The 18,589-nt window shown below is 44.3% G+C and overlaps 1 protein-coding gene across 5 annotated transcripts in view; it reads left to right on the top strand.

Moving 5' to 3' along the window:
* ZRANB1 (zinc finger RANBP2-type containing 1) overlaps nt 1-18,589 on the top strand; it is a 125,333-nt gene that overhangs the window by 66,193 nt on the left and 40,551 nt on the right. The window contains exon 1 of one of the 5 annotated variants that reach the window (XM_070057091.1): nt 9,378-9,544. The exons of the other annotated variants lie outside the window; for them this stretch is intronic. The gene's annotated coding sequence lies outside the window, so the exon portion shown is untranslated. Of the gene's footprint in view, nt 1-9,377; nt 9,545-18,589 lie in introns of those variants that run through there. 5 annotated transcript variants of the gene reach the window in all.

Here is an 18,589-nt window from a genome sequence, read left to right as displayed (position 1 = left end):
GCTTTCCATCCAGCTTCCTGCTGATATGTCTGGGAAGGCAGCAGAGGATGGTACACGTGCTCGGGTCCTACCACCCATGTGGGAGACCAGGATGGGGCTCCGGGCTGTTGTAGCCATTTAGGGAGTGAATCAGTGGATGGAAGATACCCTTTTCTGTCTCTCCCTGACACTCTGCATCTCTGCCTTTCAAATACATAAATAAACATTAAAAAATATATTGAGGAGCTGGCTCTATGGTGTAGTGGGTAAAGCTACTGCCTGCAGTACTGGCATCCCATATGGGCGCCTGTTCGAGTCCCGACTGCTCCGCTTGTGATCTAGCTCTCTGCTATGGCCTGGGAAAGCAAGTCCTTGGGCTATAGCCCCTGTGTGGGAGACCCGGAAGAAGCTCCTGGCTCCTGGCTTCAGATCTGCACAGCTCTGGCTGTTGCGGCCATCTGGGGAGTGAACCAACAGATGGAAGACCTCTCCCCCTCCCCCTCCCCCTCCCCCTCCCCCTCTTTCTCTGTAACTCTGCCTTTCAAATAAATAAATGAATCTTTAAAAAAATGCGTGTGAATCTATCTGTGTAGAGAGAGGCAGTGTGCACATGCGTGGGCTTGAGTGAGCGCTCCCATCCATTGGTTCACTCCCCAGATACTTGGAGCAGCCAGGCCTGGGCCAGGCAGAAGCAGGAAGTCAGGAACTCCATGGGTCTTCCACATGGTTGGCAGGGGCCCAGGTACTTGCCATCATTTGTTGCCTCCCACGCATATTAACAGGAAACTGAATTGGAAGTGGAGGAGCTGGGACTTGATGGCTGCTTAACTGCTGCTCCACAATGCCTGTCCCGTTAAACCTGTCTGTCAGTTCTGTTTTTCTGTGAACTTTCTGAAGACCTTGTGTATAATTCCAGAGCGTTTTCGTTATTTCACAGAGAAGCCGCGTACTCACTAGTGGTTATTCCTCTGCCCGTCTCCTGGCAACCATGAACCTGCTTTCTGTCTCTAGAGATTTGTCTTTCTGGATTTTTATATTAATGTGACCATTTGGCTTCTTTTCATTTAGCATGTTTTCAGGGTTCACTTGTAGCCTGTGTAGTGCTTCATTATTTTCTGTGGCTGAAGAATGTTCTATTGTACTTTGCCACATTTTGTTAATTAATTGTGGACATTTAGGTTATTTCTACTTTCTAACTATTAGGAAAAGTGCTGTCATAAGCATTTATACAAAGGTTTTTGTGAGGAGTATCATTTTCCATGGGTGTGGACTTGCTGGATCATATGGTAACTATGTTTAATCTTTGACAGACTTCCGGCTTTTTTTCCAAAGTGATTGCACCATTTTACATTTGTCCCAGTACCATTTCTCATCACTTTTTTTTAATTTAAAGAGTTACTTATTTTATTTGAAAGGCAGAGTTGGAGGGAGAGAGGGAGCTCCTCCATCTGCTGGTTCTCTCCAAATGGCTGTAAATGCTAGAGCTAGGCCAGATGGGACCTAGGAGCTTCTTCTGGGTCTCCCACGTGGGTCCTGCTGCTGCTTTCCCAGGCACATCAGCAAGGAGCTGGATTGGAAGTGGAGCAGCTGGGACTTGAACTGGCACCCATATGGGACTCTGGCTTCTGAGGCAGCAGCTGAAGCTGCTGTGCCACAGTGCCAGTCCTCCAATGTCGCTCCCCCTCTTCGCGGAGGAACGACACTAAACCCTGCCTAGGCTCTCCTCCAATCAGGAGCAGGATCAGCTCCTGCAGGTCATCACTCAAGTTGGTGAGAGGCAGCTGCATAGAAGTTGTTACTCCCTTCTCAGCGCCATATTGTGGGAGAGCAGATGCATAGAATAAGTCTTAATTCCAGTAACAGTCTAGTCCGAGTTGCTCCCCACACCCCAACTCATTTTTGTTTTGTTCTTTGTGTCTGTCTAATCCAAAGATGATTTCTGTTTCCATCCAACGTTTTTATAATTTCAGCTCCTAAGTTTAGGTCTGTGATCATTGTGAGTTAACTTTTGTATGTGATATGAGGTAGGGGTCTGTATTGGTCTGTTGCTGAAATAGAATACTCAATTATCTATTGCTGAAATAAAATACTCGAGGCTGGGTTATGTATAAAGAGAAGAGGTTTGTATAAGTCTTAGTTCTAGAGGTTCAAGAGCATGGCGCTGGCTTCTGCTCTGTTATGTTGAGAACATGACATGCCTGCTGGAGAGATCACATGGCCAGACAGGCAGCAGAGAGATTCGGTGGTGGTGGTGGTGGTGGTGGTGGTGGTGGTGGTGGTGGTGGTGGTGGTTCAAGTTTGCTGTTTTTCACCGACTCCTCAGGATCAGTGTTAATCCCTTCTGATGCAGCACCCCTAGTGATCTCATTACCCCCCACTAAGTCCCACCTTTTAAAGGCCCCACTGTCTCCCAGCATCACCGCACTGGGGACCAAACTTTCATCATAGGAACCTTTAGGGGATATTGTATGCCATATCTAACTGTGGCAGGTTTCAGCCCAATTTTACTGCAACTGACTACCCAGTCATTCACCACCATCCATTGACATTTCTTAGCCCAGACAGTATAACTGCTCTCAACTCTAAGTTGATTATCGCAAGGCAGCCTTTCCTGGATACAGAGAAATTGCCCGTATTCTGCGGAGGATGAAAAATTGTCTTTACTTCCTGCTGCACATTAAGTTGCAGTGATGTGCTTGTGATTGGAATTCTGAAAACAGGACATCATTTCTGTGCTTTTTAATACACTTCTAGATCCTGTCCCTTTTTGGTTGGTATGGGTAATTAGCTTCATGTGTTGATATTTAATGATATAAATCTTTAAATTTATATCTTTATCTTTAAATACGGGGAACCATTGCCATTTCCAGACTATTTTTGACTAAACATTTTTTTTGAATACTATCCTTTGCTATCTATAGAATATTGAATTTCTTCTTATTGTCTAAATAATTAGTAAACTGGCACATACTGACACCATTTGTAGAGACTTAAGTGAATTTTTCACAGTTTAGTGTTAGAAATAAACCATAACCCACTGAATAAGTAATTAAGACTTTTCTTACCTTTTTCCTTGTCTTAGTGAGAAAGCAAGTTTCTTGTCAATAAGCATGATGTTAACTGTAGATTCTTTTGCAGATATTCTTTATTATTGAGGAATTCTTACTCTGAGAGTTTTAAAATTTAAGATTTTGTTTATTTTGAGAGGTAGAGGGAGAGAGGGAGAGACAGAGAGAAAGGTCTTCCATCCTCTGGTTCACTACCCAAATGGCCACAACAGCTGGAGCTGGGCCAGTCTGAAGCCAGGAGCCAGAAACAACTTCTAGGTCTCCCATGCAGTTGCAGGGGCCCAAGCACTTGGGCCATCTTCTAATGCTTTCCCAGGCCATAAGCAGAGAGTTGGATTGGAAGAGGAGCACCTGGGACATGAACAGATGCTGCAGGCCAAGGCTTAACCACAGTGCTGGTCCCAGTTTAATTTATTTTAATGGCAAAGAGAAAGAGATACAGGCAGAGATGTCTTTCATCTGCTGGTTCACTCCCTAGATACCCACAGCAGCCAGGTCTGGGTCAGGCCAAAGCTAGGAACCAGGAACCAGGAACCATACAGGCCTCCCACACAGGTGGCAGAAATCCACCCACTTCATTACCTGCTGCCTCTCATGATGTGCATTAGCAGGAAACTGGAATTAGGAGCAGGAAACTGGAATTACTCTCTCAGGGGATATATGCGTCCCAAATAGCACTTTTTCTATGTCTTTTGCTGTGATTTTTGTTTAGCTTATTGATGTGATAGTTATATTGATCTTTAAACAGGAGACTTATGTATTTGGAGGGCAGATTGATAGAGAGAGAGAACAAACGAACGAGAGATATTCTATCCATTGGTTTAGTCTTGAGATGCCCACAACAGCCAGGGCTGGGCCAGGCTGAAGCTACCAGCGGGAACTGTGTCCAGGTCATCTGTTGCTTCCTAGGCACATTAGCAGTGAGCTGGATTGGACGTGGAACAGCTGGGACTCAAGCTGGCACTCCTAAGTGGTGGCTTAACTGTTGCACCACAAGGCCTGCCTCCATTAATTGATTAGAAACAAATTTTAAGAATAGATTTATTTATTTGAAAGTCTTGAGTTACAGAGAGGGGGGAGAGAGAGAGAGCGAATGAGCGAGCTGTTTCTTCCATCTGCTGGTTCACTCCCCAGATGGTGGCAATGTCCAGGAGCCAAGCTGCCCTACTAGCAAGCTGAAGCCAGGAGTCAAGAGTTTCATCCAGGTCTCCCACATGGGTGCAGGAGCCCAAACACTTGGGCCATCTCTTCTGCTGTTTTCCCAGGTGCATTATCAGGGAGCTGGACTGCAAGTAGAGCATTTAAAGACAGACACAGATCTCCCATCTGCTGGCTCACCCCTTAAATCCCTGCTGTAGCCAGGGCTGGGCCAGGCCGAAGCCAGAAGCCTGTAACTCATTTGGGGTCTCCCACAGAGGTGGCAAGGACCCAGCTACTTCACCGATCACCTGCTGCCCCCTGCATTACCAAAGAGCTGGGATTGGCAGTAGAGCTGGGACTTGAGAACCCAGGTGCTCTGGTACTGGGTGTGGGTATCTCAAGCAGTATTTTATTTTTAAAAAATATTTATTTATTTATTTATTTGAAGGCCAGAGTTACACATAGAAGGAAAGGCAGAGAGAGAGAGAGAGAGAGAGAGAGAGAGAGAGAGAGAGAGAGAGGTCTTCCATCTGCTGGTTCACTCCCCAGATGACCGCAATTGCCGGAGCTGTGCCAGTCCGAAGCCAGGAGCTTCTTCTAGGTCTCCCTCATGGGTGCAGGGGCCCAAGGACTTAGGCCATCTTCTGCTGGTTTCCCAGGCCATAGCAGAGAGCTGGATTGAAAGTGCAGCAGCCGGGACTTGAACCGGTGCCCATGTGGGATGCTGGCACTGCAGAGAACGGCTTTACCTGCTACGCCACAGCGCCGGCCCCTCAAGCAGTATTTTAACTTTTAAGCCAAATGCCTACCCTGCATTAATTGATTTTTGCGCATTGCACCTGCCTTGTGAACCTGGGATAAATCCCACTTGCTTGTACTTATACATTTATATATTGTTTATACTTTGTTGAATTTGATTTGCTACTGTTTTGTAGGGGAGTTTCGCATCTGTATTTGTGAGAGATAATGAGAAGGCAGGTTGTTAAAGTACATATTTTTAAAACTTAATTGATGGGCAGAGACAAACACAGAGAGGCCTCTCATCCAGTGATTCACTCCTGAAATGCTGGTGGTGACGACTGCTGCTGGGCCAAGGCCCACCTTCTCTCCCCGCCCCCTTCATTCTTTTGCTAATATAATTCTGTATCTGCCTTAGAGAGAGACTGTTTTTAAAGAACATGAGTGGGGCTGGTGCTGTAGTGCAGCGGGTTAAAGCCTTGGCCTGAAGTGCCAGTGCCGGTTCTAGTCCCAGCTGCTCCTTTTCCGATCCAGCTCTCTGCTATGGCCTGGGAAAGCAGTAGAAGATGGCCCAAGTCCTTGGGCCCCTGTACCCACGTGGGAGACCTGGAAGAGGCTCCTGGCTCCTGGCTTTGGATTGGCACAGCTCCGGCCATTGCAGCCTTCTGGGGAGTGAACCAGTGGATGGAAGACCTCTCTCTCTGTCTCTACCTCTCTCTGTAACTCTGTCTTTCAAATAAATAAAATAAATATTTAAAAAAATTTAAGAACATGGGTAACATTTGTTATTACACTTAAAAATAATAATTTTGTAATACCAAATCAGTGTTCAGATTTCGCTTGTTCTTGCTCTGTATCTCTATCACTAGAATTTGCTGATTGCATCTGCACTGTAACAGTTTTGTGCCTCTCTTCCTTGTATCTTATAGACTTGTAGTCAGATCTAGAGGCTTGATTATATTCCGGTTTAATAACTGTTATTGTCACGAATAATGCATAGGTGGTATAGTTTGTAGGTAGATGATAGCTTTTTTAATTAAAAAATTTATAAATGTGTATTTTGTCATCTACTTGAAAGGCAGAGTGACAGAGATCTTTAATTGCTGGTTTATTCTTCAAATGCCTGCTAGGGCTGAGCCAGGAGCCTGGAACCCAGTCTTGGTCTCCCACTTGAGTGGTGGGGGCCCAAGCACTTGAGATATCATCAGTTGCCTTCCAGGATGCATTGGCAGGAAGCTGTATTGGAAACAGAGTGGTTGTGACATGAACCAGTCTCAGATATGGGGTGCAGGATCTGGCCATCCCAAGTGGCAGTTTAACCTGCTAAGCCCAAATGCCTGTCTCCCCCAAATTAAAAAATTATTTGAGAGACAGTGAGAGGAAGAGAGTATACTCCTGAATGCTTGTTGGGGCTCCAGGCTGGGTTAGCTGCCCAAAGTGGGTATCTATCCCAAGTACTCTGATTCAGATAACAGGTTTCTTTCTTTTTCAAAGATTTATTTAATTTATTTGAAAGGCAGAATTACAGGGGATGGGGAGAGTAAGAGTGAGAGATTGTTCATCCATCTGCTGGTTTGCTCCGTACATAGTCACAGCAATGGTGACTTGAATTGTAGAGTGGCAATGTTGCAAATTCTTACCTGCCGTGCCACAATACTGACCCTGATTTGAGGGGCCGGTGCTGTGGTGTAGTAAGTTAAGCATCTGCCTGTGGATACAGTTTGAATCCCGGCTGCTCCACTTCAGATCCAGTTCCCTGCTAATGGGCTGGGAAAGCAGTGGAAGATGGCTCAAGTGCTTGGGCCCCTGCACCCATGTGGAAGACTCAGAAGAAGCTCCTGGCTCCTGGCTCTTGGCTTCAGATTAGCCCAGTTCCAGCTGTTGCTGAACCAGCAGATGGAAGACTTCTCTCTCTCCATAACTCTGCCTCTCAAGTAAATAAATAAATCTTTAAAAACAAAAAAAAAGATTTTGAACAGCATTGAGAGATGGGGAAAAAGTTATTTTTTGGGCCAAATTGTATGTGTATGTTGGTATTGCCTTGAAATAGTTCATCGATTTGGTTCTGTTGCTTTTTCATTGCTTTTTCTTTCTTTTAAATCATAACTGAAAGGTTTCAGACTTCTGCTGCTGCTGCTTTCACATAGATAACACTATTAACATTTGATAACATTTTCCCGCTAATGCACCTGGGAAAGCAGCAGAACATGGCTCAAGTACTTGGGCCCCTGCACCCATGTGGGACACCGGGAAGAAGTTCCTGGCCTAGCCCCTTCTGTTATGGCCATTTGGGGAATGAACCAGTGGATGGAAGACCTCTCCCTCTGTCTCTCCTCTCTCTAGAACTCTGCTTTTGTACTGAGTTACTCTTAAAATGGCCACAACGGCCAGGGCTAGGCCAGACTGAAGCCAGGAGCTTCTTCCAGGTATTCCACGTGGGTGCAGGGACCTGTGCACTTCAGCTGTCCTCTGCTGCTTTCCTCGGCACATTAGCAGGTGGCTGGATTGGAAGTGGAGTAGCTGGGACTCAGTGTCAGTGTTGCAGGTGGCGGCTGTACCTGTTAGGCCACAACTCCAGCCCCTCCTTATGTGTTTAAGAAAGCCATAGCCTTTCATCTAATTAGATTGCAGGTTTCCCGAGCACTAGAACACTGTTTTATCTACTGTTTTTTTTTGCTCCCCATTTCTAAGTGCCTGGTAGAGCAGTATTGTCCTTGGCTGTCACTACTGTTAGCACTGTTTGGGATTATGGTTTGAGGTGCATGATTGACCCAGGGATGTTTCTGAAAGTGTCTAAAGGAACTGTGCTAGAGTGCGTTCTACCATAGCTCAGGCATAACTCTTCCTCCCTTTGTTGTTGTCCAGGAACTGAAGTTGTGTGTTTTTTTTTTTTTTTTTTTTACAGGTAGAGTTATAGACATTCAGAGAGACAGAGAGAAAGGTCTTCCTTCTGTTGGTTCACTCACCAAATGGCTGCTACGGCCGGCACTGCGCCAATCCGAAGCCAGGAGCCAGGTGCTTCTTCCTGGTCTCCCATGCGGGTGCAGGGCCCAAGCACTTGGGCCATCCTCCTCTGCCCTCCCGGGCCACAGCAGAGAGCTGGACTGGAAGAAGAGCAGCTGGGACTAGTACCTGGCGCCCATATGGGATGCCGGTGCCGCAGGTGGAGGATTAACCAAGTGAACCACGGCGCCGGCCCTTGAACTGAAACATTTAAGTAGAGAAAGTTGGGATGTAAAGAGTAGAGACAGGTGAAAATCATACTGAATTTGATATAACTGGAAGTAACTGTCTTCTAGATCTTTTATTCTGATCATTGGATTGCTGATTAATGATTTAAAAGGAAAAAGACCCATTTAATTGTGAATGCTATTTTTATTTTTTTAAAGATTTTATTTATTTGAGAGGTAGAGGTAGAGTTACAGACAGAGAGACAGAGAGAGACACACAGAAAGGTCTTCCTTCTGCTGGTTCACTCCCTAAGTAGTTGCAACAGCTGGAGCTGCGTTGATCTGAAGCTAGGAACCAGGAGCTTCTTCCAGGTCTCCCATGCAGGTATAGGGGCCCAACCACTTGGGCCATCCTGCACTGCTTCCCTAGCCATAGCAGAGAGCTGGATCAGGAGGAGGAGCAGCCGGGACTAGAACCGGTGCCCATATGGGATGCCAGCACCGCAGGCGGAGGATTAACCTACTGCACCACAGCGCTGGCTCCTGTTGTTCTTCTAATTCAGTCTTGGAAGATTAAATTGTAAACTATAAGTTCTTTGTTATATTTCAGGGACTTAGGTTTGGTTGGAATGAAGTTAAATTATAGGGATAATTGTTTCAGTTAATTAAGTCGTATGCCTAGAAGACCAAATTCATGGTCTTGGCTCTTTTATTTAAGTTTACTTTGCTCAACTTGTTCACAAATTCCTGGAAAGGAGACTCGGCAAGTAGGTTTGGTTCAGGTATACTCATTCGGCACAGATTCCAGAGGCGGGAGTGACCTCTGTCCAGGAAGGCCAGCTCAGTCTGACAGCTGCTAATTACTGATTATCTATACTCAACTTACATAGGTTTATTACTTTTAGAGGATAGTTAATGGTTGCAAAACTTTGTGCTTGTGTTCTTTATGTAGTAGATCTTGAATCATTAGCCAACTTGTAGATTGTTGTAGCTCAGGTCGCTCAGATTTGGAATGTGTGTAAGTCTAATGTAGGATGATAGATTTTCAGAGTAGTGAGGAAAGGAAAAACATTTATTCAAAGTTTTATGGCTGTTAATCTAATGCCTTCAATTTGTAGATGAGTTGAGGCTCAGAAGTAGGACATTTTGGGGGCTGGTCTTACGGTGCCGTAGGGTGAGTCACCGCTTGTGACGCTGGCATCCTGCGTTGGAGCACTGCCTCAAGTCCCAGATGCGCCACTTCCAGGCCAGCCCCTGGCACGGTACCTGGGAAAGTCGCAGATGATGGACCACGTGCTGGGCTTCTGCCTCCTGGGTGGGAGACCCAGGTGGAGTTCTGGGCTCCTGGCTTTGGCTTGGCCCTGCCCTGGCTATTGTGGCTGTTTGGGAGGGGTGAACCAGTGAATGGAAGATCTCTGTTTTTCCACTAGTACTCTGCCTTTCAAATAAGTAAGTAAATAAATCTTTTTTTTTTAAAGAAATAGGACATATTTATTTGGAATTCATTCTTGGATAGGTTAAGTTTGAGATGTTTGTTAAACATCCAGATAGAGATGTCAGGCAGCTGAATTCACAAGTCATTTGATTAGGAAAGAAATCCAGTCTGGAGCTATAAATTTCAGAGTCATCAGCATTCACAGTCCAGGGACGGGGTGGTTATGTAGCCTTGCTGTCAAGGTGCCTGTGTCTCACACTGTAGCAGTGCATTTGCTTCCCACTCCAGCTTTCTGCTACTTCAGATCACCAGGAGGCAGTAGCAGCATGAATTCCTGCCATCCACAGGAAGTTAATTGGGTTCCTGCCGCCTAGTTCTTGGCTCTGGGCTTCGAGGCTGCCCTGCCCAGTTCTTGCCATTGCAGCCATCTGAGGAGTGAACCAGCAGCTGGGGGATCTCCTTGTCTCTGAGAGTTAAGAGAGTTAGTGGTTAGGAAGACGAGGACTGAGCCTTGGAACGTTACAGCATTTTTGCCCAAACCCCTCTTTTAAATATTTATTTGAAAGGCAGAGTGACAGAGACAGGTTTCTCATCTGCTGGTTTATTCTCCAAATGCCTGCGACAGCCAGGGCTGGAGCAGGCCAAAGCCCAGAGCCAAGATTCCATGGGTGGCAGGGACCCAGCATTGTCTACTGCCTCCTCGGGCTCATTAGCAGAAAGCTGCATCAGAACCACAGTATTTCAACTGTTGCTCAGATATGGGATGTGGGTGTCCCCAGCAGTAACTGAATCTGCTGCGTCACCATACCCACCCTGTACTAGGCTCTTTTTAGGCAGAGTTACAGAGGAAGAGAGGGAAGGGGGGGGCCTTCCATCTGCTGGTTCACTCCCCAAATGGCTGCAGTGTCCAGAGCTGGGCTCATGGGAAGCTGGGATCCTGGAGCTTCTTCCAGGTCTCCCATGTGGGTGCATTGGGCCATCTTCTACTGGTTTCCCAGGCCATAGCAGAGAGCTGGATCTGAAGTGGAGCAGCTGGGACTTGAACCTGCGCCCATATGGGATGCTGGCACTACAGGCGGCGGCTTTACCTGTTACGCTACAGCGCTGGCTCCTGTGCCTCATTTTTTAAATCAGGAATACATGGAAGTCAGCAAAGAAGAATGAGGAAGAACAGCTAGGAGAATGGATGAAGACTAGAATGTCTTGAGGCCAGGTGAAAACTGTGTGTTTAATTATGGAGTATGAAACCAGAGGGTTCCAGACTAAGCTGTTTACCAAAGAATTCAATGATTGTCATGTTTCATGTTTTGGTTTGAGTTCTTTTTATTGCATGTGCCAAACCAGGAGAGGCAAACATGTTTTACAGTTTTGTAGATTTGATTAAGTTACATGTAGTGTATTTCTAATGAGGGTAGAATAGAAGTGCACTAGAGGTCATGACTTGCTGGGTAATATTTTAGATGTTTGTTTATTTACATATGTAAGTTTGGACCTAATAGTCTGATATAAATGAGGGGAAGCTTTGCCTAGTTTATAATCCGGTTGGGGAAATGGGAAGATGTCACAGATACATGAAACATGAGTCTTAGTCCAAAAGCTGGTAGAGAGAAGGTGCTTTCTTTAAATCAGCTTGATTTGAACTCTGAACTCCCTTAGCAGGAAGTTCAACCCCAGTCATCCTTGGGGCCTCTTCTCATCTCATCGGAAGGTTTGGTGTGAATATGGTTCAGGTTTTGCCTGCTGTGATTATGATATGTCGTTTTTAATTTTTAAATATTTATTTATTTGGAAGGCAGAATTAGAGAGGGAAAGAAGGAGAGAGTACACACTTTCATCTCCTGGCTCACTTCCCAGATGGCCCCAGTGACCAGAGCTGGGCTAGGCGGAAGCCAGGAGCTTCTTCTGGGTCTCTTGTGTGGATACAGGGGCCCAAGGACTTGGGCCATCCTCTTCTGCTTTCCCTGGCACGTTAGCAGGGAGCTGGTTCAGAAGTGGAGCAGCCAGGACTTGAACTGGTGCCTGTATGGGATGCCAGCCCTATAGGCCGTGGCTTAGCACGCTGTGCTACAGCGCCGGCCCCTACAATGTCTTTGATTGCACTCCAAAGGGTTCCTTAAAGTTCTTGTGGCTCTGCTACCAGTTGTGGGTCCCTAATATATATATGGCTTGGCATCTTGTGGACACATTTTACTGAAGTCTTGCCACCTCTGCAGTAGATTGTTCTCTAAAATTTCTCAAAAGCTCCATTCCTTTCTTTTTAAAGTCATTTATTACGCTCTTGAGTTTTATTAAATAAACGGTGTTGGTCCTCATTCCATGCCACTGGAATCCCGGAGCCATGATTTTTGAATGTGTGACTGCCTGATTGAAATTTGAGGGGGAAGGAATGACATAGGAAAAATACGTGAATTACTGTTCCAGAAACCAGCCACAAGAAGAAAGACAGTAAGCGTCAAATGCCTGTTAAAGTATGGTTGCATGGAGTGGTTGAATTACTTCATGAAACTTGAAGATGAGACTTGAGCTGAGCCTTGGAGAAGGGTAGGACTTGCTAGAAGTAAGCGTGTGTGTCTGTGGTGCTTGTGTCCAAGGCAGTGCCTGTGGCTGTTTGCCGTGGGGAGTTGGGGGTGTGTGGCAGTGGGTGTGTGACTGGGAGGAGTTGAGTTTGTACTATTGCAGAAGAGCTTTGGAAAGAGGATTGTTCTGGTAACAGTCAGCTGGATGGATTTAGAGAATGCGCTTTAGGACGCTGCTACAGTAGTTCTGACCTGAACCAAGAAAGGATTAATGGCGATGGGAATGGAGGAAAATGAGGTTGGCTACATGGAAGCCACCAGGAAGGGTCTGTGGAGACAAGGCAGAAGTCAAGGTAACTCAGTTTCTTTGCTGGGAGTAGGGGTACTAATGGTGTCATCAGTGGAAACTGGAGAAGTCAGGATAGGCGTTTGCTGTGAGAGGAAGAATCGGGGTTTAGTTGAGGATGTCTTAAGTTGCTGGAACCCTGAACTGAGGTCGTGTTTGTGGGTTCACTGCATCATCACTCTCCGGGATCCTACTAGGATGGGTGGTTTTTCTTTTGGCTATTGTGAGGAAGGTAGTGATATAGAAAGATACTCATGAGAAAAAAGAAAGTGACTGTGTCAGAGTTTCGGCTTAAGAGTTTGGTAGTACTTTCAGATTTTTAGTTTACTAAGTTTTATAACTCATAATTACCTCACCTAATTTAACAGAACCTGAAATTTCAGCATGTTTGGAATTTTGTTTTGTTTTGTTTTAGGTTTCATCTGTATTTCTTGAAGATCTTCTCTGAGCATTGTCTCCATAGATTTGTAAATCTACAGATTTATTTTATTTATTAATTTTATTAATAAATATATACTTACTAAGAGGCTAAGAAAAAAAACCTGTATGATAGCTGTGATCAGTTCTTTCTTTGGATAACTTCTCATCATTAAAGTAACTGACGTAATAACCTCTATTGTTTGGAATTTACCAGCAACTGACCTTATTTCTGTTTGTTAAGAAATTTGTACTCTATGAGAATTATTTCATTTTTCAGTTATTTCAGTTTTCTAGTTGCTTTTCAGAGGTTATTTTAGAAGAATTCAGCATAGATAAATTTCTTAAATAGTGCTCAGTAATGTGCCACAACTATGATTTAATCATTAAATGACAGTGTAAAGAATGCTAGCCCTTTCTCTTCCCAAGCCATTATTATATATACCATAATTTCTTGTTCTTATTATTTGGGAAGTATATAATTGAAAGCAGTTGTGAATTTAGTAATAGAAAATGGTTGCTATATTTTGAGACATTATTCATTTCATAGGTAGAGCTTGGATTCCTGGTCCACGGAATGGAAACTGTTGGTATTGCGTTTGAACCAAGGGATATTTAAGAGTAGCATTTGTGACCAATTCTCCTTAAAGATTTTAAGATTATGCAGATTTTATTGTACCGCTTAATTGAAGTATGAGTCCTTGTATAGAATTTGGAAATCTGTGTTGCATGCAGAATTAGATATATAAATTAAACTTACTTGGGTTTATGAATATGTGTTAACTCAAAATGATGTTTAATAACAATTTTATTTCAGGGTAGGGCATTAGTTTTTGAACTGGTTGCTTTGAAAATAATTTTATGTACCTTTTGAGATGGTTTGACATCTAGAAGAAATGTGCTCAATGTTGATTTCTTCTTAGTAATGCAGAATCACATAGTTGAGTTGATGTTACCCTTTTTTCTGTCATTTACCTATTACCACAGGTAGGAATTGCTCTCTCAGATAATCCTCTGTCGTGAATTTTAGCTTTCAGTTATTAAAAAACAATATTCCTCACAAGTTTTAATTCCTTATAGAGTGGGTACTCTGCATTATTATCTCATATAATGCACTTATCTCAAAACTCCTGAGCTTGGTTTTAGTTTGCTTAATTACTTGGGTTTTCATAAGATGCAGAATAAGTAGGCAGCTATTGTCCATTATTTTTGCAGAGAAAACTGACAGTGATTTTTTTTTGTTTTTAGTGGCAGTTTCTGTTGACTTTTTTTGTCAACCGTGGACATTTAAATACATCATGCTGGTATATTAGTTCCACGAAGATTATATAAGATAAAGTAAAGTAACAGGTTATTTAGTCAAGCCTACATACATGTCAAAGTAAGACTTAGGAAAGCAAGCCTGGATATCTGAATATGAATTTTTTTTTTTTTTTTTTTTTTGACAGGCAGAGTGGACAGTGAGAGAGAGAGACAGAGAGAAAGGTCTTCCTTTGCCGTTGGTTCACCCTCCAATGGCCGCCGCGGCCGGCGCGCTGCGGCCGGCGCACCGCGCTGATCCGATGGCAGGAGCCAGGAGCCAGATGCTTTTTTCCTGGTCTCCCATGGGGTGCAGGGCCCAAGCACCTGGGCCATCCTCCACTGCACTCCCTGGCCACAGCAGAGAGCTGGCCTGGAAGAGGGGCAACCGGGACAGAATCCGGAGCCCCGACCGGGACTAGAACCCGGTGTGCCGGCGCCGCTAGGCGGAGGATTAGCCTAGTGAGCCGCGGCGCCGGCTGAATATGAATATTTTAAGTAAAATACTGAAAAAATTTTTAGAGGGTACTTTTTTTTTTTTTTTTTTTTTTAAGATTTATTTGAAGCTGGTGCCGCGGCTCACTAGGCTAATCCTCTGCCTTGCGGCGCTGGCACACCAGGTTCTAGTCCCGGTCGGGGCGCCGGATTCTATCCCGGTTGCCCCTCTTCCAGGCCAGCTCTCTGCTGTGGCCAGGGAGTGCAGTGGAGGATGGCCCAAGTGCTTGGGCCCTGCACCCCATGGGAGACCAGGATAAGTACCTGGCTCCTGCCATCGGATCAGTGTGGTGCGCCGGCCGCAGCGCGGCAGCCATTGGAGGGTGAACCAATGGCAAAGGAAGACCTTTCTCTCTGTCTCTCTCTCTCACTGTCCACTCTGCCTGTCAAACAAACAAAGATTTATTTGAAAGGCAGAGTTAAGAAAGGGAGAGACAGAGATCTTCCATCTGTTGGTTCACTTTCCAAATGTCCACAATGACTGGGGGTGGGCCAGGCTGAAACCAGGACCCAGGAGCTTCATTCAGGTTTTCCATGTGGGTGCGGGGGCCCAAGCACTTAGGTTATCCTCCGCTGCGTTCCCAGGCACGTTAGCAGGGAGGTAGATGGGAAGTAGAGCAGCTTGGCCTGGAACTGGAGCCATATGGGATGCTGGCAGTGCAGGTGGCAGCTCAACCTGCTATGCCACATGCTGTCTGAAATGGTTTAGCCATTGACTTTTTTTTTCTTTTTTCTTTCTTTCTTTCTTTTTTTTTTTTGACAGGCAGAGTGGACACTGAGAGATAGAGACGGAGAGAAAGGTCTTCCTTTGCCATTGGTTCATGGCCGCTGCGACTGGTGCACCGCGCTGATCCGATGGCAGGAGCCAGGTGCTTCTCCTGGTTTCCCATGGGGTGCAGGGCCCAAGCACTTGGGCCATCCTCCACTGCACTCCCTGGCCACAGCAGAGAGCTGGCCTGGAAGAGGGGCAACCGGGACAGAATCTGGCGCCCCAACCGGGACTAGAACCCGGTGTGCTGGCGCCGCAAGGCGGAGGATTAGCCTGTTGAGCCGTGGCGCCGGCCTTGAAATGGTTTAGAATAGCTAGGGATATCTTCATTATGTAATTTGTTCTTATTATACATTTTTATTGCTCTTTTTAATTTCTAGTAGCATGAGCAAGTAATATATTTGTATTTCATTTTTGAGAAAGGAATGGAGCTAACTAATGAATATGAATTGCCATTAAATCTATCGTCTACTTGATGGAAGCTTATATGATTAAGTTTTCTGCTCTTTAACACACTTTATGATTATTTTCCATGTGTGATCTTAGTTTATATAAACTTAAAAATCTTTTTTTTTAAGTTTTTTTTTTTTTTTTTTTTTTATTTGAAAGTTAACAGAGGAGAGGCAGAGAGAGAAGTCTTCCATCTGATGGTTCGCTCCCCAGTTGGCCGTAATGGCTGGAGCTGCGCTGATCCAAAGCCAAGAGCCAGGAGCTTTTTCCAGGTCTCTCACATGGGTGCAGGGGCCCAAGGACTTGGGCCATTTTCTACTGCTTTCCCAGGCCATAGCAGAGAGCTGGATCGGAAGAGAAGCTGGGATTCGAACCAGCACCCATTTGGGATGTTGGCGCTTCAGGCCAGGGTGTTAACCTGCTGTGTCATATTGCCAGTCCCCAAACTTAAAAATCTAACCAAGATCATGTAAATTACCAGGGTAAAGGGAAAAATGTAGTTTACTGAAGGAGAAGATTTCAGAGCTACATACAAGTAGTTGTTTTTCTGCATTTTCTATTCATTTGAACTATACCACCTTTCTCCTTTGAGTAATAAGATTTTAATTAATACAAGGAGGAATTTACTCAGTACTGCTAATAGTAATAATATTGGCTGTGCACATACAGATGGTTGAGGTTACACAGAAAAATATCTTTCCCATGTTTCCTTTGGCTGACCAGCCTATTCAGTTAGCTAATTTTATTGCTATGTTTAATTAAAATTCTAAATATAGTAGTCCATCATTAAAACTAGTAGGATTTAAATGGAGAATTGATTAAAGTCTTTAAAAAAATAATTTTGGATAAAGTAGCAGGCTTCAAGTGAAACTCAGTTTTGGTCTCCTTTACAGGAATTGCTTTGCTTTGCTTTGCTTTGCTTTGCTTTCTTTCTTTCTTTTCTTTTTTTTCTTTCTTTTTTTTTTTTTTAAGATTTATGTATTTGAAAGTTACACAGAAAAAGAGGAGGCAAAGAGAGAGAGAGAGAGACAGTCTTCCGTCCGCTGGTTCGCTCCCCAGTTGGCCACGATGGCTGGAGCTGTGCCAATCTGAAGCCAGGAGCCAGGAGCTTCTTCCAGGTCTCTCACGCAGGTGCAGGGCCCCAAGGACTTGGATCATCTACGGCTTTCCCAGGCCATAGCAGAGAGCTGGATCTGAAGTGGAGCATTCGGGACTCGAACCGGTGCCCGTATGGGATGCCGGCACTGTAGGCGGCAGCTTTACCCGCTACACCACTGCGCCGGCCCCAGGAATAGCTTTTCAGAGTCAGACACTGACCATGTTTGCAGTATCTCCTGGAAGTGAGGCTCTTAGCCAGCATGGAGACTGCATCTTGTCTTTGGTCTGATTCACAGCTGAGCTTTGATTCTTAGCATGTGCAAGGTGAAGGTTATAGAATGGAAACTGACATTGTAGTAAGTGATTTTTATTTTAGTTATTCAATAGTAGCCATTCTAAGAGTGAAGTTGTCCTCTGAGCAGCATTCGCACCATCAGTGGAGTGCAGACTTGGCAGGCAGGAACATGATAGACTTCCAGAGTAAAGATGCAGCTGTCCAGGTCAGGAGAGTTTCTGAGAAAGTAAGTAAAAAGCTCTGTTACTCTGCCTGCCATTTCTTTTTCTTTCCTGATTAAAAATAGTGGAGGGATGATACTGAGTTACGAAGGGATTTAAGAAATGGAGAGGTTGGCTTTAATGTCTAAATTCAAACCGTTAAAAATGTCATTAAATTTGCTATGTAAGCTGCTTGATTTGTGAACTAGTTGTCACTAGATAATAGTTTCTATGATAGTGTAGTGTTAGTAAGCCCACACATACTCCTCAGAATATTTTAAATAGTGAATAGATTTTGAAAAGAATTGATTTTTTAGTATTCAAAATATTTTGTTTTGAATATGAACATTCAAATTTATATGGGAATGATTATACAATAGTTATTTCTGAGATGTTCTGTCAATTTGATTCTCTCAAGTATATGGTATTTGTGGTTTTTCTCCATGCTCCAACTGAAACTAGATTTTGAGGATTCAGGGTAACAAGAAAGTGTTTGTTTCTTTTCTTTTCTTTTCTTTTTTTTTTTTTAAGATTTACTTTACCAATTTGAAAGGTAGAGTTACAGGGAGAGACAGGGAGAGACAGAGAGTTCTTCCATCTACTGGTTCACTCCGCAAATGGATGAAATGTCCGGGACAGGGCCAGGCCGAAGCCAGGAGCTTCATCCAGGTCTGCCACATGGGTACTGGGGCCCAAAGTCTTGGGCCATCTTCTTCTGCTTTCCCGGGCCACCAGCAGAGCTGGATCAGAAGTGGAGCAGTTGGGGCTGGAACCAGCACCAGTATCGGATGCTGCTGTCACAGGTGGCAGCTTACCCTTTTGTACCACAATGCCACCCTGAAAGTGTCTGTTTCATAGTGTTGCCTTGTTATTTGTAATGATTACTCTTCAACATCTTTCTTTTTTACCCTGTGCTAATTAATGGATAATTAGCACTTTTAAGATGCTTTCTCCCTTAGCAAGAATGATTGAATTGACTTTGATCTTCAAAATTTGGGTATTACAAATCAGACATTAGATGCTGTACCTAGGTGGCATAATCTGTGTTTATAATTTGACAGTGCTGGTATTTGTGGTATTTGATTTCCTTTCCTTTGAGTCTTTTTTTTTTTTTTTTTTTTTTTAAGATTTATTTTACTTATTTGAAAGGTAGAGTTACAGAGAGAGAGGTCTT

The sequence above is a fragment of the Oryctolagus cuniculus genome, chromosome 15, assembly GCF_964237555.1.
Source record: "Oryctolagus cuniculus chromosome 15, mOryCun1.1, whole genome shotgun sequence".
NCBI classification, from domain to species: Eukaryota; Metazoa; Chordata; class Mammalia; order Lagomorpha; family Leporidae; genus Oryctolagus; species Oryctolagus cuniculus.
Note: the sequence above shows the minus strand (reverse complement) of the source record. Positions and strands in the feature narration are given on the sequence as shown.